A 24,262-nucleotide genomic window follows, 5' to 3' on the forward strand; every position below is an offset into this window, starting at 1 on the left:
AGTTCTATTATAAAAACAACCAGTAAGCCAATTACACCCTGCATCTCCTCAATAGTTTCCCTGGACTCCCCTCCTTTCCCCCCTTAGATGCAGAACAGCAGGGAGCTGAGCAGCTTTCCTTTAGGGCCCGCTGATTTTAGAGCAACCTACTTACCCATGTCAGGCTGTCTCACTGTTTAAGTGAAAAGACGACCAATTTAGTTTGTAAAGATTACATTCTGCCTCAACTCCCTCTTTACCCAGTGTCTGTTTTACTGCAGCTGGTCATTTATTTTCCTTACTTATTCAGACTGCCTGTTGTCTGAGGCTGCTATTTGTGTCACGGATACAGACCACGTGCACACATGCTGTGCACTGGCCATGCAGGAAAATCTTTGACCTCACTTTTTGCGTGTTTCAGCTTAAATGAATTTTGCTGTTAAGTTTCAGTCCCACAAAGCCGGTGATACTCTGTTTCTTTTCTCTATGAGTTGTTTCAGGAAGTGGTAAAAACATCCCTGTTACAGAGGCTCTCAGACCAAATTATGTCCTCACAAAAATACAATAAACAATGATTATCTATTACGTTTGTAATTCAAAAGGATTACTAAAAGTACTTTGTTGCTAAGAAACCTCTATTTTGATCTGGAAATTTTGATGAAGCTACTTCCTGTCAAACGTTCCACCAATCAGAGAGCTTAACTTGATATAATTGTCCAATCAGGAGCAGCTGAAGATCACCAAGCGAGCAGAAAGTTCTATGTCTGACTGAAAATAACAAAAATAATGATCCTCTATGGCTAGAATGAAGTCAATAAGATGTTTTTGATGTCCAGTGATAATAAAATAATGATTAACTGTAATATATATATATATATATATATATATATATATATATATATATATAAGTGTAAATATGTAAATAGTTCTGTTGTGTGTTTCTTTCAATGCCATTTTAGCAAAGCCAAGATGTGTGATATTTCTACAAAGTACTGTTGATACAATCATTTTGCATCAGTTTGGCCTCATAAAAAATGATGTCAGTATGTTTTCTGGGGTTAAAATGGTTGAGCATCTGCATGCAGTTGTGCATTAAAAAAGCCAGACAGACCGGAAATAGCAAAACATGGCTTCAGAGTTTAACAGTTAAAGCTGAGTTCTGCTATTTTCAATGTAAAACCACATTATTCTTGTATTTGGGTGCAAAAAATCAAGAGCTATGGGACATGCCCAACAACTCCTGATCCCCTGCAAAATACAACTTTGATGACACATCAGTGAGACTGGAGATGCATGGCTGATATTCAGAATTCAATCCCTGCTCGTTCAGCTATCCAAAATAATATATAAAATAAAAATATTTTTTTTCCTGCAAAACAATGGCATTCGCCCTACATAAGAAATTGCATTCTTGTTATCTGACAGAAATAGTCTGGATACTTGCTGATTTCTAGAAATAGTAATAACTTGCAAAAACAGGAGAAAAAAGAAACTATTTTATGTAGTAATAACGAGAAGTTAAATTGGCCGCTACTGAGCAAAAGTCTTGAGCCAATCCTCATTTTTTCTTTAAACCGTATAATTCTAGTCAAACAGAAACTATGAGCAGCATTTTGCTGGAAGATGTGTACACATAAAGGGAAATACAGTAGATTATACTTTTTATATTCCTTAATAATGGGTTCTCTACAGCCATCCTTTCATGGAGACCATTTGTGATGAGGCTTCAGCCAATAGTAGATGGATCAAGTGAAGGTCCAGATGCATCTTTCAGGTCCAGATTCAGGTTTTTCTTGGATTTGTTCCTATTTCTTTCTGACAAAGTCTTCAAATCCTCTTCATCTGCTTTCTTTTGTCCTCCACTTGTTTCCTTAAATGTTTAAAAGACACATTGCACGCCATGCTGAGATACACCAGCTACGTTGTTTGGGAATCACTTTGTTGTTTCAAACACACTCGTTTCTGTCTGTCACGTTTCTGTCTGTCACACTGTTATGCCAATAAAGAAATGAGAACAAATGACGTGTCTTTGTGAAAGGCTGCTGGTATCAAAAAGCCTAAAGATCCCATTTTAAATGATTCTCTTTACTAATTTGTCTGTCACAGGAGCCTGTTTTTTTAGATTTCCCTTAAGTTATTTGACAGATCTCCAGAAAGCTGGAGGACTATTGATTTAGACCATTTTCAAAGATTACTAGAAAGTCTGCTTGGAAGCAAAATACAAAGAAATGAGAAGTGGATTCAAGTGAAGCAGCTGACAGTGAGCTGTGTGGTTTATTAACAGCCTCATGACCCAACAAACATCTTCAATAATAATGAGATTTGCACTAATAATCTTCTGTTTTGGTATCAGTTTTCTCTATTGGCAGATACAGTATTAAATTACTGGGATTGTATGTTTTAAAACCTGATATTTAGGTTCTGATCCTTTATCTCTTTATCTGGCTTTGCCAAATGACTTTAGATGATGGTCCTCCTCTTCCAGTTGGGGTTTTGTGGACAAGTCAACGAGTTTTTGTTTGAGTCTGGGATCCTAATTTAAAAAAAAAAGAAAGAAAACAAGTTCCTTTTAAAGCTCTTGAATCTTGTATGCTGAGCATAAAAAAGTTAACCTTTAAAATAAACGCGGTATGTTTTCTGGTACACATTTAATGCTGTAAAAGATTCTCTGAAGTGGAGCCTCAAAGGCACAACAAACCAAGTGATGTGAAAAGTTGCAGGGGATTGGTCCTGCACCAAAACTCCTCTCTAAATCCTGCCCTCTGTTTCCTGCCTACCACACACTCCATCCTCGGGGCAGCATGTCGCATCCCTGCTCTGTGTCTGGGCTATTTCAGGAAGAGCAGCGTCATGTTACTGCACTTTTATTTCCCAACAACCGCCTTCAGTAGGACACACGCTTTATTTGAGGCATGCTGAGTATTTAATAGGACACCGGGCACGGCTGCCTGGTAATCCGGCCCTGCAGCATCCAACTCCGATCATGCTGATATCATCTGCAGCAGCCGTCTCCGGAGCGAGTCAAAGGGCCACTCATGAACGCAGCCGCTCGGCACCGACACCACGTCAAAAGTCTTTAACGGAGTTTGGAGTTTAATTTCACAGCGATTATCACAGAACTGTGTTTTAAACAGCACCAAATAACAAATAACTCGCTCAGTGCTAGAGTAAACCACACACACACACACACACACACACACACACACACACACACACACACACACACACACACACACACACACACACACCAACACAGTAACAGTAGAGGTTGGACAATTAAATGCTGTCAGTGTTGGGACTCGGGACGTTTCTCATGCTCAACACAGAAAATCAAAGAGATGTCAGTTTTGCTTCGAAGCCACCAAAACACCAGCATCAGCAAATGCATGCACAAGCCAAAAGACTTAAAGGACTATTTCAACATGTTCATCCACTGACTGATGACTGCTCAGAGATCTAAGCTGAGACTAGTGGAAATCAGCAATGGCGCGATGTATGATGTGTGTGGAAGGACACAGAGAGTAACACTACAAACCTCCTTAAACATCCGAGAGTTCACCATAACACAGTATATAATTAAATTATGACGAGGAAGAGGAAGAAATTAGCAGGACAAGTGCTGCAAGGACGAGACATGTCACTCTTGGAGTCCTTTGATGCTGCTGGCAGGTACTTCATCTAAACTCATCTCCATGTGGAGATGGACACAGTTTTAATCTGTTTCATTTATAATCCTGGGAAACATTTATGTGTGAACCTTTTGTCTAAAAAAAGTAAACTTTCTCTTCTCATACCAACTTGCACCATGGCTCTCTGCTGTTTTCTGTCTTCGGCTTTCCCTCATTTCTCCAACAAACACATTTAAACTTTATCTCACCAATAAATCAATGTCTAATCACTGGCTGCTGTTTGCTGGGTCAAGGCTTAGAGCTGGTTTGCAATTTGATCCCTCACTTTTCAAGTCCTCATGTCCTTGGTTGAGACCCCAAATTGCTCCTGATGACCGAGACCTTGCATAGTAACTGTGTGAGTGTGTGATTGAGGGGCAATTTAAAAAGCACTTTGAGTTAAAGTGGTATGTAGTGCAGCTATTTGCCACTTAGTTGTTGAGATATTTCAGCCTGAACCAAAGTGGTAAACTGACAGAGCTTCAGTTCAAGCCACAGAGCCGTGATGGTAAAAATCTCAGTGAGTTTACCAGGTACTTCGATTATCGCCCTGACCTAAAAGCTTGACAGTGTTTCATTAAAAGAGGAGAAAAGTTTAAAAATCATAAACAAATAAATAAATAAAAATAAAACGGCAAATAAAAAATAAAAAAAGATCATGCGATGTGATTGAGTAAAATGTTAATCTCTAAATGACTAAGTTCTGTTTACAGCCCACCTCTTCCAATCACCCTCAGGTAACCTTTAAAAATCTGTTTCTTCCATTCCCACACATGGTTTGTGGTTTGATTATTTTTATGCATTTTACCTGTACAAAACAACCAAATAAATCTAAATAATAAAAAAAAGATTAGATGGACCAGCAGCAGGAGCAGCAGGTTCACAAGCTAACAAGAGATTTAAAGTCACGTTTCCATTTATTCGTCTACATTTAGCTGAACTACACCTTCAGCAAAATGTTACTATTATTCCTCTCAGATGTGTTTGTACCCAGGGATGCAGACTGCTACTAGACGCTGTTGCAAAAAAGTCCCCATTTAAGATTTGGTGAGGTTAACAGTGTGTGATTTACTGCTGATTGTCCTGTTATTTAAAAAAGAAGAAGAAGAAGAAGAAAGAGAAAAATAATACATATTGTAAATCCGTTTTGGTTGATGTGACCATGATTGCAAGGAAGAGGTGAAGAAAATGTTTTTGCATGATTAGAACACACAGCTGGTCATAAAATGCAATGTAATTCTTCAACTTAATTTGTTTGGACATTTAAAACCACAGAGGAGCAAAGTGCTGTACAAAAATCACAATTTAAAACATAATAACACAGGACATGAAGCAGAAAACACAAAGCATAAAACATCAAATGAGAAAAGATACTAGATACAAAAAATCATAAAAGAGTAAAGACAGACACAATAAAATAAATGAATGAAGACACAGAAGAGGTCTGCCTAATGTGGAGTGGCAGGTCATTCATAACAGCAAAGGCACAACCCAAGTTTCCTCTCAGGAGCAGCTGCTCAGCTGACATGAGGAAGCGGTGGGGTAATAACAACACAGCAACTCTGAGAGGAAGGGTGGAGCAAGACAGTTTAAGGATTTAAAAGCAAATAAAAGAATTTTTAAATGAATCCTAAACTGCATTAATGAATATGTGGTTTAGGATGAGTTAAATGAGGTTAAAAACGGTGAAATGTGCTCATGCTTGTGCATGTCAGTTAAGCCATGCAGCAGCATTTTGCAAACCAGCAATGGGGGACCGACTAACAAAAGACACCTTTTACTTCATTAAGAGTCAGTAAGTATGGAGACTTGGTTCATTTGGGGGTTGCTTTCACACTGCACTTAAGCCCGTGTGGATTGATACAGGACGGGTTTATATTTTTTTGCTCTTTCACAGGCAAAAACAGGGAATGGAACCAGAATATCTAATTTAACCCATCCTACCTTTTTTGGGACCCTTCTTTTGAGTTCCTAGTCTTACTGATCTGACCATAAAGGGTAGCACATGACACCCTGCAATCCATAAACTGGTGGAAAAAAAATCATCACCTCTTCTGCGACTCGACACTAATAACAAACTAGCAGCAACACCATGTTTAAATTTACTGTAGATTTTTTTTGTTCTTTAAAGCCACATGCCAAGAGGAAAGAACACAAACTGTCCACCATTTTCCTCCTTTGTTTCTGCTGTTTGGCATATACCCAGCCTACCAGGTAAGGCTACAGAGATCAGGGTTTATCAAACCAAACCACACCGAACTGTTCCAGTCAAACAACCAAACCTCCTGAATAATGTATTTCCCTGCTTGCCTGAGGCGGTGCTGCATGAACCGGACGAATCGGACCTTCTGAGCAAATCAACTAAGATTCAGTTCGGAAGAGCTGCTGTGAATACATCTTCTCCTCTACAATAACAATAACACTGCCAAAGTGCTTTATGAAAAGAAATAAATAGATTAAACACGGACAATATGAGAATATAGACACCCGTCCTTTTTTATTCTCTTAGTTGCAGCTTCTGCAACTGAGATTTGCCAGTTGTAATGTCCACCTGGCTTGTGTCTGGTCCTGAACTCTTTCAACATTTACAAATCCATGTGAAGAAATGGAAATGGCTCCTGCAGCCACTCATTGCTTTGTCAGGACAGTGGCTTTTTGTGTTGTTGATGTTTGGTTGCATTATGAGAATGTACTGTCTGTGCTTTTGGATGGTTTTTGGATTTTATGACTTTTGCTACACTTGGCTTTGGTCAGGGACGGCAGATGCACACAAGCTTTTAGCTATATCACGGCACCACAGCAAGCTTTTACTATAAAGATAAAAACAAAGTCTTTGCTTCATGTTAGCATAGAGTAAGTTTTATAGAGGATAGACATCATTTTATGCTTCCAGCTTCTTGGTTAATCACCTTTTTGTAGCAAAAGTCGAACTGCAAAGTTATTTCCCTAAATTTCTGGAAAAAAAAGAAAAACTTAGTGCCTTCTGTCGACAACTGTCTTTCAGTCTTTTTTGCTGCCGTGATAAGAAAGATCAAAGATTTCACCAAAATTCTTTCATGCTGCTCATGTTTCATCTGGGACCCCTGATAATCCCAGTATGCAGCCGATTTAATGGGAAGAGTTCAGAGGTGCATGGCATTCCCAGACGACCACCAGTCTTTCCAAGCAGCCACAGACATCTCAGGTTGTGGCAGGTTTATGTTCACATGGCTTCATTTTCAAGAACTGCAGCCTTTTACAGAAACGGAGCTGCAGTAATGAATGTTGGGAAAGATTAACATGTTTACTGATCATAATTGTAAATCATGTTTGGCTTTGATGACTTCATGATCAGCTGACTCTGAGCTGTCTGTTGTCCCAAGCAAAGAAAATCAATGCAATGTTTGGATTTGGTTAAACGTGGAAGTTTATTAAATTAATTTGACAAATAAATCTTTGTTGACTGAACATTTTCTTCAGTGTAACTGGTGGTCAGAGTCATGGTTGTGCATGTAGCCTGGCACGCTCGTCCACGCTGCACCAGTGATTTCCTGATCCTGATAATCAGCAGGTCTGCTTGTTTGTGACTCCACTGCAATTAAACTGCTTTGATTATTACTTAAATTAGCTGACTGTTTCTGTGTCCATAGATCTGTTCTCTGGTAGTTTGATCACTGCAGAATTTTCTGTGGGATTTTTCTGAATTACAACCTCATTCTTATATAATCAGGTTTGTAAATCTATAAAAATGGGAATGTTATGAGGAAAAGCTCATAGAAATGTCTCAGATATTACATCAACATCTTTAAAAAAGTGTTTTTATCTGTTTAAAAGTCACAGATGCAAAGCTGAAATGAAAAATGCTTTTTTTTTTTCTGAATATGACCTAAACAATAAGGCTGTTGCTGCTAACTGATTGATTGATTTCAACCAGCCCTGCTGGGTGTTGTGACGTCTGTGCTGCATGTGTTGGGCTGCTCTCTGTTACAGTGTACAAACACAGGATGCAGTTAATGTCAGTCGACACAAGGAAACACTCCGTGACATAATTTATTTTAATCATGGACACTAGAATGCATCACAAACACTCATCATCAGCAGTCGGATCAGATATCAGTATAGCCCGATCATACACATCCTGTGTGTCAGTTGCTCCAGCTTCAGTGAATTCCAGCATCCCCTGGCAAAGCATGAGAGGACTTTATTGTTCCAGCAGCAGCCTGCATCTGGCATCTGGCCTGAAGGAGACTTGACATGTGGTGCAGCTCGTGGCTTTGAACCAACACCTTTTATGAAAAGCTGAAAATGTGATTGAGTTAGCTGTGAAGGAGACACTTTTATTATTTGTATGTTCATGTTTGAAAAATAAGATTAATTTGAATTAATTTTGGAAACAGAGTCCTGTCTCATTCATGCTAAAAGTCTAGAGTAGCTGCAACGTGCCCACAGCAAATAAATGATGCAGAAAATAACATAATTATACTGCAGGCAGACAGCGCACATCTAAACTGTTTTACCACAGCAGCAGAAGCTCATTTTTCTCTGCAAATATATTTTCATGGAGATATTATTGAGCAGATATTTTCACTTTGAAACCTGTAGGTGGCTGATGGGGTGGTGGAGGAGCTGGAAATGCAGGCAGTGGCAGTATTGGCATAACAAATTGCAGCTTAATCTGAGTTCAGTCACATCTGAATTTGTCACTAACTATGATCGATCATATTGGATTTGTGGAAACAACTGGCTCTTTCTTCATCTACATAAAATTAATTACATATAAGATATATATTTCAGAGTTCAAGGCTATGTTTTTCTACCAGCAGCATTTGTACTTTCATATTTTTTTCATTAATAAATAAATTATTTGATTATAAAGATGAACATAATATGACAGACATCTGTGTTATTCTAATGTCAAAGTTAGGTAGTTCTTTGATAAATAAAAATAAAAAGATGTGATGAAAGTAAACTTTTTTGATGCCTTGTTTTAATCATTTTCTTTAAAAGAAAACAGGGACCTGGCATGCTCATCTCGACTGGTTTACTTCTTAATCTTGGGTACCTCTAGATTAACTTTGGAAGTATCATAACTCCAAATAGGTTGTATTTATTTCAAATACCTTTATATTATTTTTTTCCCCTCAATTTTAGAGTATACTGGGTGTTCTGATTGCCTGCCTTGCTGACTTACATTTGCAAAAAATAACTAAATTGTGAATCATGTGGGAAATTACTAGACATCATAAATAAAGGCTTACTTTTGACAAACACACTGTTTTTGAGCATGGCATCATCTAAAAACTCAAGAGGTTAGTGAGTGAAATTCATTGCTGCTTTCAATTGCTTGCTGACGTGGTCCTAAATTACAGCTAATAGCTAGCTTTAGTGTAGTGGATCATATGTGGCATCAGGACCATGTGGATAGATGTAAGTGTGTCCATTACTGTAGCATTCAGTCCACTTTCAGTGTGGAGGATAAATTTTGACCAAGTGTCTTTCTGTTTTTTTGTCGCTTTATAAAACAAAAATGTAATAAATATATAAAAACACACAAACAAACAAAAAATGAAGAAAAGAAAAAAACTTCTGTCTTTATGCAGAACTGATGTGGGTTTCCAGTTTCCTGCTGTGCATGTCATGCACTGAGCTTACCATGCACCAAGATGAACATATTTGTGCATTTATCTGCATTCTCTAGCTTTACTAGATACTGGACATTTATATCTAAAACTCCGGAAAAGCTTCTTCCCCAAGCTGTCAAAACCATCACTCCAAATCATGAACCTCCTCCTCACCTCGTCTTCTTTTTAAGATGTGCATCAAAACTGTGGAGAAAGTGAGGGAGATGAAACCTCTCACCGGAAGACGTTTGAAAGCCTTTCCATCCCCCACAGGTGCGAAGCCCATCTGAGACTATATAAAAAGGAAGATTCACACACACTTTCTCTGCAGTTCTGCAAAAACACAAAGTTATGGTGCATTACAGTTATCTTGAATTTCCAAATGGCTGATAGCGACGCCATTACCAGGTAACTGGCCTCTCAGTTCTACAGCTTCCTCATCTCCCTCCTGTTGTCATCGTCTGATGGAGAAGATAACAAAAAGCAAGTGTAGGGAGTGAAAGTCTACGGAAGCCGAAAGCAGCCTTTATCAGCAATTCTTTTTTTTTTTTATCGTTATCTCAAGCTAACGAGGGCCGTTCTCGCGATAACAGGATAATTTATCTTTTTATCTTGAGAAAATTAAGTTTGTTTTCTCGAGATAACGACATGATTAAGGTGGACTCAAAAGTAAGTGTATCACACCTGATTTCAATGATCAAAACAGACCGATGGGAGGGGCTACAGTCATGGTGTGTATGTATAATTATGTGAATGAGTGATTAGTAAAACTTCACAACACCTCTCAATTTCAGCCTTTGTCAGACTTCATAGAAGTAAAATCGGACATATTGATCATTGATGGATGTTGCTTTATCTGATGTCAGCTTGCGTCCATTGCTGTACTGAGGTATCCCAATACAGAACAACTCTGTATTGGTACACCACTTGCATCCACCAGTTAAGGCGTTGGGAGAGCACGATAGAACTCCTTCAGAGCCACACTGCTGCATCCAAAGCAGGAAGGAGCGTTGGGAGGAGGTCCGTGATTCTCCCAGTAGACCACAAACACACTCAGTAAAATCCAATATATTGTTTATTGTTTATTAATGTACATACTTAATATATCATATTTTTATAATCTTATCTACCAATTGTTCTACGTTATGTTACTATACTCATGAGCTGTGGGTAGTGACCGAAAGAACGAGATTGCGAATACAAGCAGCCGAAATGATTTTTTTTTTCTGGCTGGGCTCTCTCACACAGAAAGGGTGAAAAGCTTGTTGATCTGGGAGGGGATGAGAGTAAAGTCCCTTCTCCTCTGCATATAGAGGACCAAATTGAGGCCAACTGAGGCATCCAGGAGGCATCTGGTCAGGATGCCTCCCTGAGGCTGGGCACATCTCATCAGGAGGAGACCCCAAGGAAGACCCAGGACACGTTGGAGGGACTACATCTCTTGGCTGGCTTCGGAATGGGGGGAAAGGGAAGTCTGGGCTTCCCTGTTTAGGCAGCTGCCCCTGCGACCCGACCCCAGAAAAACTGTAAAAAATTGATGGCTATGTAGCATGTACTAAGATTTGCTGTGGGAAAAAAGATAATGTCTAAGGATAGAGTCAGAAGATGTAGATATCAACTCAGGGAGGTGCAGGTACAGTAATCACACAGGCAAGATTTTGACCTTCAGTGAATTTATGCCATAATAATGTGGAACAAAAAAAACAATACGTACAATATTCACAATCTGCAGGATAAAGGGAAAAACATGTTCACAAGATTCCATTCCAAGAGTTGACTTATTGCATCCAAATGATTCACAACATGTAATGAGCCAGTATGCAAACTCAACCCAGTTGAAATTGCTCCATCAACCAAGTTAGGTCACAATTATTCTGTTCACCTTTCACAATGCAGTATGTATGAGATGTCCAATAATAAACAGAGTCCATGAAAATTGAATAAATGTCCATATGCGCGCTATTCAACTGGTGTGGATGTGAGCGGTGAGCAGGGCAAAACAGATAAAGATGGGAGTGGGCTGGCTTGCAAACAGCCCCCTACCAGACTGCAGAGGGTGTGTTACAGGGTTCAGGCTCTTGCGTCTAGCTCGCCATCCAGAAGGATCTGTACCCAACAGGGCACACCTGGCCTGCATCAGATAAACAAGGCCAACATTCAGTCATTCAAGTTCATACCCACTAGCTAGTTTTGTCTTGGTGTACACCCATTAAATAATTAAATATCATTAAATTATACATCATCGACCATCAAACAAAAAATGCAAATACAATTCAAATGATGCAACACTCTGAAATCAAAGTGCATTGACAGAAACACTACTAAAACCAAAAGTAAATTTAAAATACATGCTAGGCCAACATAGTTTTTTTTTTAAAACCCCTAGCATAAAAATAAACATAACTTATTCAACATAAAGCTAATGCAGTGTAATGCTACATTAGCATTATGCTAGTAGGCCAAGGCACAAGCACGCTAATGCTGACAGCATGTAGCAAACAAACAGACTCACCAATCCTCTTAAAAATTCATCCCACACGAGAGCCCTGGCGTCAGCAGTGGGTTTGCAGAGTCTACAACGTACGACAGAGTTTTAAACAAGAATCAACTACACAAAACGGAAGCATTTGGACAAGACTCACCTGTTGCAGCCTTCCCATTCCCATACTCCCACACATCTGTTGGTGGAGTAACACAGATGGCTTGTATGGAGACTACCAGGAAGTGGGTCTGGCTGAACAGATGTCATGTGACCAAATGGTGCCTTCACGGACAACCAGGAAAACCCATTAAAGATATCTTTAAGAGGAATTTTCATATGGGTTACAGATAGGTTTTGGGAACCTTTGTGTAGTTTTGTTTGTTCTCCCCATGTATGCATGGGTTCTCTCCCGGCTTCCTCCCGCAGTACAAAGACATGCATGTTAGGCTGATTTGAGCCTCTACAGTATATTCTTGCTAGAAGTGACTGCAAGTCTGATTGAATGTTTGTTTCTCTGTGTTGGTTCTATGATGGACCAGGAGCTCCAGCTTCAGCCCCCTCTCAACTCTGCATTTGAATAATCCTTTATCTCGAGAAAACAAAGTTTGATTTCTCGAGATAATGAGATAAATTATCTCGTTATCATGAGAAAACAGTTTTAAAAAAATTGAAAAACATGCGAGCCTGGCTGCTCCCAGCTTCCATAAATCGCAAATCCAATCCAATGTAAATGTATCTGAGGCTGAGATAAAACTAAATCCTGGACGATTTTAAAATTCCAGCTAGATGCGTTTTTTTTAGCTTTTAAAAGAGGACATGTCAGGGTAAAACACGACGTTTTGGCTAAGCCATCCCATAAAATTCCTAGGCTTTATAAAGAATCACAAATACAATCAAAGTAAAACGTCCACATTGGACGGGTCTAGGATATCTAATGTGATTATTTTGACCATACAGGACTTGCCGTTCTACATTTAGTTTGGATGTTATGGATCAGAAGACCAGAAAGTTTTGTGTAAAGGTTGGTAAGCAGGGTTGGGTCAGTGCTGTTTTTTACAACATACTGAACTTTGCAGGAGTAAATGTCAACGCCATCCTTAATAAGTGCACTGGCACCCAAATAGTTCAAAAAAGGTTCTGCAGCAGCTGGTAGAGGAACTTGGAGCAGAGTTTATGACAAGGTGAAATACAGCAAATTGAACATGATTCAAAGGTACAGCAGACTCCTAAAAGGATGCAGGGCGAGGGACGGAGAAGCAGCAATAAAAATTAAACCTCCAACATATGCAGCAGATGCGAGTTGTGCAAACAGTAGAGACATGATTCATTTTGGCTGCGACTTGGAAGTAGTTGTTTTAGCCTTATTGTAAATAAATAATACCTCACTGTAAATAGTGTTAGTAGTCATGATTATAGAAATATTCTTGCATTCATAAAGCTCCTGTCACTAACTTCTCTTTGTGTGTTCTAAATCAACAATCTCTATTGTTGTCTATTATAAATATTTATGCTATGCAAATGGTTGATTCGATTTGCTGTTAAATTTACCCGCAATTGTTGTTGTTTTGTAGTATTTTATTTTTCTAAGATTTATAAGATGAGTGAAAAGACAACAACTGCCTCTATAAATGTGTTGAAAGTTTCTTTTTAAGACGTTTGATATGGAAAAAAAGCAATCTATAATTATGTCATTTTTTCCTCTAAACATTATTTAGCTAATTAAATGTATTTTTGTAGCTGTATACCTAAAAACGGACTTAGCTGAGGTTTAAATCTACTAAAAAGAAAAACTAAATTTTATATCTTGTTTGGGCAGAATACTCTCATTAGCTAATTTTTCACTAGAATAATATGAGATAGTTTCTGTTGGGACATCAAGCTCAGATACTTCCACACAGGAAGTGGGTTGTCATGGGTTCCTGACAAGTTTTACACCAGCCGATGTGAAATGACAAGTTACCAGCTAACTATTTCTAGATATGAAGAGTGCAGTGCTAATCCAAATAAAGACTGAATAAATTAAATGAAAGAGGTGAAAATCAGCAGATGCTCATCCTCGAACAAGAATCCTATGCTTGGTGATGATCCTACGCCTCCCATTGGACCTTCTTACACATTTTATATAGACAAACAAAATTTCCTGTCAAAATTCACTGTTAACAGAGCCAGTGTGTCGCCTCCAGCAGCAGAAGGATAACTGATAAAAACCAGCAGTTCCCTCTGCTTTAGAAAGTGATGGCAGAGATCTACACAGTGTGCTGAAAACAGATGCCGAGGGCTTACAGCTAAGTGTCAGTATTTGGCAAGTTGGGAGCAGATGTTGGCAAGTCATAAACACGAACAGAATAAATCCAGTTTTTTGCTTTACATATTTTACTTTTACTGTAAAGGCTGGATGGGAAAACAGCAGCACAACTTGCCTGACAGGTCTTTATCTGGTGTTTTTGTTGCTTTGCAATGTTTCTGCAGTGAATACATGGTTTTCTGTTTCATGTGGAAACTATTTCAGTGGCTGTTTCCAGGATTTGAAAATTGCGTGCATGCACATACAAACACTGACTTTGTAAAGGTGTTCTGGAGTCAGCTGTTTAAGTCTGGAGGAATGGAGTTTAGAGAAATGTGTGAAAATCCTATTTCAGTGTGTGCATGGATCAGATAAAGTGGCTCAGAGGACTTGTTCTCTCTGTTCATTTCCTGAAATACGAGCAGGGGTTTGAAGTTGTTCACAGTGCAAACAGAGCCTCCTGTCTTCTCTTTCTTTACTTTTCACCCTCTCTATAAAGTCATGTCTCTTTTTTAACCCCCACCTCTGCATGCAGTCAGGTCACAAAGCAGATGCACCAAATCTTTCACCTATTATTCACAAAGGAACAGAACCAGGAAGTGAGGGTGCATGATTGTTGAGTTGTGTTGTTCAAAATTAAGAATATTTTCTGTAATTGATCCCCAACATTGAACTGAGGATGTAGATGTTTTCAGTATTTATATATTTGAGCCCACTTCAAAAACTCCAGGAAGATTTGGAAAATGAGTCCAATAGTTTAAGTTAAAGCTTGAATTTCATAACTGGCCTGTTTGCACTGACATCAGCTGCACTGAGCAAAACTCAGCTGCAACGTCAGCGTCCTTGAAGAAAAACTTGTATAGTGCAGTTCCCCAGCCTCACAATGCTGCTGGGCAGCAACAGCTTCAGAAATGCTCATAATAAATGTCACTGTGCCATCGAAAGGTGCAACCAAAGCCTCTCCACCTCCAACCTACTTCCATTCAACATGTGTCAACTTCTCACAGGAAATACAAAGAAAATAAATCTGTTATTAAATAAATATCACGACTCAAATTTCACTCTCCAGCTTCATTTCTCCAAAATGCTGAAAATGATGAAACTCAAACCAGACCAGTTCACACACCAGTGAATAATGTCACTTTGAATCTTCCTTTGACCAACATATGCATTTGTCCAATAAATAAAGGTTTTTTGTTCATTTCATGTCCTGATTAAAGCAACTTAAAGAAAAGATACTCACATTACTTATGTAATACTGGTGTTCTCCTCTAATATCTCTTTATTGGTCTGCTGTAAGAATATCTGGAAAGAAATTGTTTCAAATGTATTTTTTAAGGAATTGAAGTTAAAAGTAAAAAAAAAACAACATCTCAATCAAAGAGAGAAAACAAACATGTAGTGTTACATCAGTAGGGGAGGATAGGGATGTTTACTTCATGACAAGCTGCAATGGGCTTTGTGATGAATATGGGTTTAATTTAGAAAAATATAGCCACTTAGTTTGACCGCTGACATTATCAGCTGTCTCTAACACTGATGCATTTTCCTGAACTGCATTTGCTGTATTTGCTTCTTCTGTGCACCCACTTTTGATCTCCCCTCTCTCTTCTTCCCCCCTCTGCTCGTATCCAGCAGATATGTATCATGTGGGTGACTGATGCTCTCATTTTGTCTTCCAGGACTACAGATTAGCCTGATACTGCCACCTTTAAACACAGCAACCTATCACACTGATACCACCGCTCGCAAAGGAACAAGCTGCGCTTCCAATGGACAAAAAGATGGAAGGAGCCTCTGATTACACCTCCAGAAACAAAAGGGAAATTATCTGTGTAACAGATGACAAAACTGTGCATTTTTCTTTTTCTCTTTTCTTGTCCTTTGTTGAAAATGTCACCTTTAAACAACATAAACCTGTCCTGAAGCAAAGGCATCGTGGAGTAGAAAGCCGGCCTTGATGTCTGCAGCAAGGGAGGAGAAAAAAAAAATTAGGCTGGCAGGAAGATGAAAAAGAACAAAGGAGGGTAAAATGAAAGAGGAGCATTGCTGTTCCACACATTTATCCACACAGCTAATAGCAATAAGTGCAGCCTCAGCCCCAGCGAGCCACAAACTTTCTTGTTTCCCTGAATAATGATTGCAGTCGGTGGAGTGTGTCTGTGTCGATAGCGAGGGGGAAGCATTGGGTTTGTGCATGCACACACTCGCAGTTCTGATCAATGACCAGCTGCAGAAGAAAACAAAAACACTCCTCTGTCAAACACACGGCTGATTCCCTTCACTGGCAAACACACGCAAATGTACAGTGAATTTTCTTATTTCAATTCATTATCCAGAGCGTGTCATTTCCAAACAGATCAGCTGAATATGTGGATTAAAATGCTGTCGGAGGTGGTTCTGGATGTATTCCTTCAACTATTTAAAGCATCAACACCTGAAATACCAAACAGCCACAGTGTTGTGTAACCTGCAGCTTGCATATACACTGAGGCACCACAAGATGTTTATAACAGCTTTCTGCATAAAGGTGGAACTAAACGTGGTTGTTGAATCATATTTAGCCACGCTAGCAGCATCACCCAACTGGTCCACTGTTTTAACTGAAATGTTCATAAAGAAACCAGCTGGATTGTCATGATTCCCCTCACACTGAGCTCAAGATGCAGCGTTTAGTATGCGAGGGTCTATGAATATGCAGTTTAGCTCCACTTTCAACTTTCTCATGTTGCCTGTTGCACACCGCCTACTCGCAGACTGGTTTGTACTAAAAGTAACATACAAGTGTTTTTTTTTTTCTCCTTCTTCTTCGTCTTTTTTACATGATTGCACTGAATCATATTTTTGCCCATATAATCATCAAAACTTCTCAAATATAAAGCAAAATGAGATTTGAAGGAAAACTCACTGAAGCATAAAAAGTCATTTCAAAAGTAAGATTGATGATTTGCAAACACATTATTTGTTTAATTGGATGAAGTGTTTCTTTTTTGTTTGTCAGGATACCATTTTGGTATCAGCTCTGTGCTTCACTGATCAGACCTTTATTTTAACTGAAGAGGGTCTGGATAATGGATGGATGGATGGATGGATGGATGGATGGATGGATGGATGGATGGATGGATAGTATCTTTTGAAGTACAACCAGCCCTGTTACATGCACAGTTAAATCCACTTAGTTAGAATTCGACCCATTTTATTGGATCACTCTTATTTGTCCTACTGCAGTATGCATGTGTGGGAGGCTTACACCCATGTGTAATTATCATGGCAGTCTTGTGCATTTTGCATTTGTTTGAAACATTGTTTGTGCACATCCTAAGAAATATATGACACACAATGTGTGAGTAACTGCTAGGGACAGTGTCAGTACCAATTTGACCAGATGTATGGTCAGAGGAATGACAGCTGTTCAAAAACAAAAATTTTCTAAGACAAAACAGTACATGCTTGTTATCGGACCTTATATGCCATTTACGATACAGCTGCTATTGTTTTTTTTACCATGATCTCAAAATGAAACAGGTGCTAACCTCCTCTATTGTCACTATGTTTATTATTTTATTTTCACCCTACAAATTTGGCAACCTATCCAGTCTGTGGTATAATAATGTGTGATCTTCCAGTAACAAGTATATTACATAAGGAACTAATGTTTACAGGTCTATTTCAGTTCTGCATCTATGGTGGAAACAACAGACCAGTGCAGACATTGGCAATGGCAACCAAACAAAGGCAACCATGGTAGTATTGCACTCAATTGGACAACAAAGTTAAATGCACATTATGTGGGATGAAGTTAGCATACCATGGTTCTACCAGCGTGATGAGGACTCACCTAGTAAACCGTCATGAAAATGTTGCTTCATGAGCAAAAATACCAGGCAAAAGGACAATGGAGGATGACTGGTTTACTGTAGCTGAACACTCATGTGGAGGCAGCGTTTAGCTCACATGGTAGAGCAGCTGCACAGGGACAAAGCCGGGCCAAGTTAGAATCCCCTTTCTAATCTACCTACTACAATACAGTCCACTAGAGTCCACAAAACCCCAACAAGATAACAAAACACGCTTGTGTGGGTGAAGACCATGCATTAAATATGACGGAACGACTAAAGATTTTAATTGGTCTGAATAATCAACTTCAAAGATCTCATAAAATGTCGACAGTAACTAGAAGTGGTTCAGAGGATGACATTGCACTGGATCCTGTAAGCTGTGGTAAACAACTCTCTGATCACAACGCTGAGATAATAAGTTTATTTTTATCTGGAACCTGGTTGAAGACAGAAAGATTGAGTGAGTCGAGTTCACAGTAAAATTAATGCCTTGCCCTCTTCAGACCCTCCACAGTAGTTGTTAAATACGTATTTCTGTATTTTCTTGTAGAAAGCACAGCAGCGTCATTGAAAATAAGCACATGCATCCAGCTGTTATGTTCCCATTGATGTCAAGTGCAGTCAAAGCCAATTAGAGCCCAGAACTACTTCAGTCATTTCACACAGGACTGAATGCTAATTAAACATGTTACCAGCACACTAAAAAATAAATAATTAAGTAAAGACCAGCCTCACTGAGGCATTTAAATAGTTTAACGTTTGTTGGGAAGCTTTGTTGCATTTAGAGTAACTTAACAGATCGCCGGCTCTGTTCTTGTGTCTCTTTTGTAGTGCATATTTTAACTCTACTTGAATTCTGTTTCTTTTCCTTATATCTGAGGGGAAAAAAGAATATTGTTAACACCGCAGAAAATGTGTTTGATTGACAGTTAAGGCCAGATATACGTAGATGACCTCTTGTAGCACAGCGTTGCCACAGTTGGGTCCATCCTTTGCTGCTGACCCTTGGTATGTCTTTAGGATGCCATTTTGTTTCTGCACAAGCAACTTTTTACTGAATTCATTTCTGTTCTGTTGTCTTGTTTGAAGATCCAGAGTTTTATACCATCAAGCAGCAAGAGACTGCATCATCTAATCTTTAACTGGTCTTAAAATTAGGTAAATACATGATTCCTTTATTTAACATATATTATTTTCTTTTATTGAAACAAACTTTAGTTCATGTGCTGTTAGGTCTGCTGATCATTATGTCCTGATGCATAAAACTTTTAAACTAATAGAGTAAAAGTAAAATTTCTTTTTCACTTGACTTTGTAAGAAAAGCCTGGATTGAGTGCTGGCTTATATTATTGCATTAAATCTCTCCTAGAGCTCGCTGTGTGCTGCCTCTCAGACCGAGTACCTGCTGCTCCATGTTACAGGTGAGGTCCTGAGGATCATAACTTAACTCATTAACACCTGAATAATTCCAGCATCCTTGAACTCTGTCTGCCAGTCACAGCATCTCAGAGACAGACTCACACTGAGCAGTGATTACAGTTCCTGTGTTTCCCCGTCCTCCCCCTCGGTTTAGTGCTCTGCAGCACCATATGTTCTCAAGCTTCAACATCCTTTTACCTTATTTAATGATTGAAAAGATTTCAGACATTTCATACATTAATTTTAAGTCTCTGCTCCCACTCCACATTTCACACCAAGGAGTGACAATGATCTGTGAGCACTGTCACACATTCTGATTCCGGTGTTTTTACATGCACACTGCATTGATGGATTGCATGGATGGATGATAAAACAGCAAACCCCAGGCCATAGGTGCTTAAATAAAATTTAAAAAAAATTAATTAACTCATTATTTAGTTAAAAAAAATAAAAAATAAAAACTATTTAGCCAGGCAGCATACTAGCAAGACATCAAGCCATAATTATGTAACTGCTTTATTTATTTTTTTCTTATCATTTTAAATCCATTGGTGCCCCTGTTTTTTATTGCTTTAAATTGTTTTGTGGTCATTCTGCATCACAAGAATAGCTTCAGGTATTATTTTTATTTATGTTGTCCTCCTGTCTCTGTCCACAGCAGTGGTGCACATTTCAAATGGTTGTTGTCATACAGTTAATGTGAGTGGCACTGCATGGAGTCAACAATAAAGTTGTGTACAGGAGCATTTCCACTTGTGTTTACCTACAGGGAGTCATTTAAATATTTCTAATTCTGTCTGGTTCTGAATTTAGATTTCATGACATCCGTGTCAAAAGAAGCTGACGCTCAGATGTGTGTAGACCCAGAAAAAGCAGACACTTTCAGGACTCATAGTGGAGGTCGTGCTTTTCTGGGTCGGCCAGCTTCTGCACATGTTGCGAGTGCTGTCAAGGTCTTACCTTGATGTAGTTGGGAAGGCTTATTATCTCAGGCTCTGCAGTTTAGAATGACCTCCAGCCGAGCAGCGAGACTGATGTGATCTGTCAGCAGCATAAAATCGTTTGATTGACACCTCATGCAAATACAGTAATTATTTGGCATAGGAGTGGGTGGCATGTGTGTATATAGGCAATTAGAGCAGAGTAGCTGCTGATGTGTCATCCAACCATGGTTTGTACAATCTATATTCTTTCTTTCCTCCAATGCTGCTGTTTTTATGCAATACATAAACTGTAAATAGGTACAGTTTATTGAAAATGGCAAACGTTTTAGCATCATTTAGCATCTAATAATAAGAAGAATAATAATATTATTATTATTATTATTATTATTATTATTATTATTATTATTATTATTATTAATAATAATAATAATAATAATAATAATAATAATAATAATAATATTAAATAATTTCCAGATGTTCAATCAGATGTTATTGTTGGGATAGGACATAAACACACCAATTAATTGGTTATTTTTTATTGAAGAAATGTTATTAATGCTTTTCTCTCTGGTTTTATATTGTAGTGGATCAAACACACCTGGCTAACCATCGCTACTTCTTGGCTAGCTAGCTAGCTAACTTTTGATAGGTTGAGCTCATTATTGTTGCTTATTAATCCTGATATTTTTAAAAATTTTCTTAGGATTGAAAATGCTTTTTTTCTCAACTATACTTAACTCATAGAAATGGAAATTTAATCTGACTCAGTGAATTGAATAAAATAAACAAGTAGGCGATGTAAAACTGTGAAGCTCTGAAAGTCCCACCATTTCATGACTGCTGATTTCCATATTAAAAAGAGTTTTGATCCCTCTGACATGTACCCTCCAGTTTGGCTCAAACTTCACATAAAGCATCAGCATCTCAGCCTGAAGACGCCTACAAGCCAACGCTGAGGAAAGATCACAGCTGTTGGTCTCGAACTGGCATCATGCACACATGAATGTTTGAAAGCACTGCATGCTCACATGGCATCCAAGCTCCCCTCCTACCTCCTTATCGGGATTTTGTGGCTTCTTAAAAGGAAATATTTGAGAATGATATTCAAATCTTGAGTCATATTTATTCTTCTGCAACCTTTAGAGGGCAATCATTTACAGGGCATAACAGTGTATGAACAAACTATGTATATGATCCTCCAAACACCTGATTTCACGCTCATTTGTTAGTTTTAACTACTGCCTGTGTAAACTGGAGCCTATATGAGCAGTTTTTTTCTTCTACAGGGATGGTGGGGTAATTTTAATATTACCTGCCCTGCTCAGTGATTTTAATCTGTCTGAATAAATTTAAGTAGTAATCACAGCCGAACTACCCTCCTGTTTTTTAATGACATTGCTGTCCCCGCAGTGATTTAAATTCCATTCCTGAGCAGCAAATTCACACTTCTACTTTCCTTCTGCTGCAGTTTTATCAGCTCAGTATAAATTTTTAATAATCGAAAGAAATTTTTTTGTTTATCTTATAGAAACATGTTAGGGGACATATGTTTTTAACTTTTCCTCTATTACCTAATTACATCATCAACATTTTAAGCAAATGCCCCAAAGCAACCACTTTTAAACATTTAAAACTTTTATGCACATTTTTTATTATTGTTCATTAAGAAAAAATGAATGAATGAATGAATAAATAAATAAATGCTGCTGTTGCAGTATTTTTAGTTTGCCAGCAGCTATTACTTAACTTTCAGTTCAGTCCTACAGGTCTGATAGTTATTTTAAAATTTAACCAGCCTTCTTAGTTTTTAATGACACTGAGCCTACAGGATCTTCTCTGTTGTTTCCACAGGACACAATAACCAGTCTGTGTTGTAAGAAAGTTAATGTCCTTTTTCTGCTGATTATACACTGAACTGGCTGTAAATGAGCTTGCTGGAGATTGATGCATCAAATGTAAATTTTTATGTCTGATAAGGAAATTATCCTGTACTTTGTGTATTTCGTGAGTGTTATGTGGAGTATGGGAAATTTCTCTGCTTAAAATGCCGAACAGCTGACAGCAGAACTAAGTCCAGACCTCGGGATGTATTGGAGTTGTCATGACAATACTGAGTTTAAGGAGTAAATGTTAAACAAGGAGTGGAGCTGTTTTTGGAGAACACCTAAACATGTATGAAAAAGCTGTAAAATATGACTATGGAGATGTGTATTATATGAATGTTTCTGCTCATTGTCTTCACATGCTGGATACTGTGCACCATGAGGCCCTGAGGTTCATTCCCAGCTACGGCCTGCTTATTTGAAAGTTACCTGGGTGTGTTAATGTGTCAGATGCCTCAGTCACTGGTATGTGTTTATGTACAAAACCCTTCTGGGTATCCTTCCCTCTCATTTGTCTTATGTTTTAGAGCAACTAGAAATCTTTCTGACCTTACACCTTACGCTTTCTGTCTCGTTTTGATGCCCTACTGACCTTCATTATGCACATTCCTGGAGCCATTATTGCCCTGCACCGTCCTGAGGCTGACAAACTGCACTTTCTTACTTTTTTTTTCCCCCAGTCTGAAGCATCATGGTACAGCTTATTATTTGCTTTACAGCACAGCGTCACACACCAACAACTAGATAACTGTTTTGAACTTGCACCATGGCTGATTCAGCAAAGACATGAAGAGGACATGTGCAGAGGAAGGTAGGACAAGAAAGAGAGAAAGAAAGAAAGTGACAGAGCAAGAAAGAAGACAAGAGTCAACATTGGACTAACTTTTAATGGCAGGAGAGAGCTCAGAGAAGAGACAGGATGTAAGATGGACGCTGAATTAGCCATCAATTGGAGGTGCCAAAGTATGAAAAGCTTACCAAGTTCAGTAGTGCTTCTTCAAAGCTTTGGTGAAATTACTGCAATCATTGTGAGTTTTAATATTTTATCTAATTTTTTCTTGTTTAGTGTTTGCAGAGGTGCTGCTGCCCATATAGCCAGGTCAACCTTGCAAAAGTCTTTGATTTTCAAATAAACTAACCCACCTAAATATAGGCTTTTTTTGTAGAAAACTTAGATTTTCCAGCTCACAGCTATTCATAGAGAAGTTTAAAACAAACATGTCTTCATTGCCTTCAAACATCTGCAACTCGGTCGCAGAAACACTATGAGTGCTTGCTTTTTAAAAGAAACCGAAATCCTACGTTTACTTCATCTTGTTCACGAACAACTCATTTAAATTCAAGTATGCATGGAGTGAAAAGAGGTTTTGTAGAAGACATTTAGCTCCAGACTGGCCCTTGAATGTCATTTTGTGTGTTGACAGACCTTATGTCTTTACTTATCTGAAACAATGGGTTCCAGTTTCACACGTTTTTGTTCCTCTGCCTCTTCATATTGATGCATATTACTTAACCTGACTACACCTAATTTGTTTTGTATTCTTTAAAGGAAAGTTTTATGGATCTGTTTGTATGTGGATGCTCTTTAGATTAAAGGTGCTCTGTGGGTAATGTTATCCTCACTCACACAGACGTGCTCGCTGCTGTTTTTCATATGTGTAATTGACAAAATTACTACAGCCACACATTGCCTTTACTGTGACGGGCGGCCTGTCAGTGTGTGTGTGATTTACTGTGTGAATCTGTCACAACAGTTGTCATGACCACTGCTGACATCTTCCGAGAGCTTTCGTGGCTCCGTCACCTCTGTTGAATCTGTTGTGCATTTATGTCAGACTGTGCTACTGTCCTGAAAGTGCATTTTCCAAACCAATCATTAGTGTGTGTGAGAGCCCCAGTTTGATTTCCTCATCTTCATCCAGGTCATCAGATCATCTGCTTGGTGTGTTTGCGTGTGCGTGTTTTTCTGGTTTCCACCCCCCTCTTCACCTCTAGTTGCTATTTCCAACCTTTTAATCCCCTCTGCCACCTCTCACTTCCTCCCTTCCAATTTCACACTGTCAGCAGCATCCACGTGCGGTTTCAATACACAAATACTCATTTGATGTTTCAAAGAGATGACAGACATGCGCTGAATGTAATCTGCTTGTTATGATTGAAATTT

General features: G+C 38.6%; 1 long non-coding RNA gene across 1 annotated transcript; it reads left to right on the forward strand.

The window, feature by feature from the left end:
- The first annotated feature begins 588 nt into the window (after positions 1-588).
- On the forward strand, positions 589-14,564 carry LOC121630223. Its single transcript, XR_006008491.1, has 3 exons — positions 589-814; positions 5,183-5,189; positions 14,553-14,564. It is a non-coding gene; the product is annotated as an uncharacterized LOC121630223 (long non-coding RNA).
- Positions 14,565-24,262: the final 9,698 nt, after the last annotated feature.

Source organism: Melanotaenia boesemani, chromosome 19 (genome assembly GCF_017639745.1).
Source record: "Melanotaenia boesemani isolate fMelBoe1 chromosome 19, fMelBoe1.pri, whole genome shotgun sequence".
Lineage (NCBI taxonomy): Eukaryota > Metazoa > Chordata > Actinopteri > Atheriniformes > Melanotaeniidae > Melanotaenia > Melanotaenia boesemani.